Source organism: Arachis duranensis, chromosome 7, assembly GCF_000817695.3.
Source record: "Arachis duranensis cultivar V14167 chromosome 7, aradu.V14167.gnm2.J7QH, whole genome shotgun sequence".
Taxonomy (NCBI): Eukaryota; Viridiplantae; Streptophyta; class Magnoliopsida; order Fabales; family Fabaceae; genus Arachis; species Arachis duranensis.
Genome location: NC_029778.3, coordinates 60,467,329 through 60,468,396, shown reverse-complemented (window position 1 = coordinate 60,468,396; position 1,068 = coordinate 60,467,329). Strand labels below are relative to the sequence as shown.

Genomic DNA, 1,068 nt, shown 5'->3' with positions numbered 1-1,068 from the left:
TGTAGTAATATTTTATAAAAATATTAACTTATACCGATTTAAAATTTAATTTATTAATTTTTTTGCTAAACTGATTTATTCAGTTTAATTTTAATAAAAATAATATAATTTAATTGATTATATGTGTTAAATTTTAATTTTTAAAAAAGATTTTTTTTTAAAAAAAAGATGTTTTTGACATCTTTATCTAAGTGATTCTCAAAAAAAATAAAGAAAATCTTATTCATCTATATACGTCTTTTGCCTCTTTAATTAGGTTATCTTTTCTTTTTTATTTATTTTTATTAGTTTTTGTTTCATTAATAAGAAAATCTTGATATATTAAGGGTGACCCACGAAATCCACTTAGTGCATAAATTAGTTATAGGAAATCTTTGAATTTCATACATTTAAACAAATTTTAGAAAATACTTAAAGATCATTATCCTATTAAAAATTAATAAGTATGATAATTGGATTGGTTTGTTTATATTAAGTGAATGGAATATGAATGATATAAAAACTAAATCATTGATCACATGCTTCCCTTTAATACCCAACATTCATATATAGTGTTATCCTCTTTTGTACTCGTAAACTTATTACACCTAATAATATTACTTACTATTTCAACCCTAATTAAGGAATGCAAAATAAAATAAATTTAATCTAATTTAAGCTAATTTTTATTGTGGTCCAAACATTTTTATCGTAAAAATGGTCAAGATGAAGTCTATTCATAAGGTTTTAACTACGTATCATTTTATATATGCCAAAATAGACAAGATAATTTAACGTCAGTGACTTCTTTTACACAATATCCAATATTCAACTCTTATGAATAAAAAATATTTTTACTAGAAGATATACTACCCTAGTTGGCTTGCAATCAAGAAGAAAACTAAAACGAAAGGAATTGAAGAGAAGAAGAAAATGATGTGATTTCTCGCTTTATATGATTCAACGAAAAAAATAATTTAAAAAGCGGACATATAAAAAGTATGTTATTTATTTGATTAACAGGACAAGTTGATTTTTGAAAAAAAAAAAAGGGGCAAATAAGTGGTTGAAAAACTTCTGTAGAGCCTT

At 22.6% G+C, this 1,068-nt stretch overlaps 1 protein-coding gene across 1 annotated transcript in view; it reads right to left on the bottom strand.

Moving 5' to 3' along the window:
• The window catches only part of LOC107459201 (2-oxoglutarate-dependent dioxygenase 19), a 6,464-nt gene that overhangs the window by 3,290 nt on the left and 2,106 nt on the right, over positions 1–1,068 (bottom strand). The window lies entirely within an intron of this gene.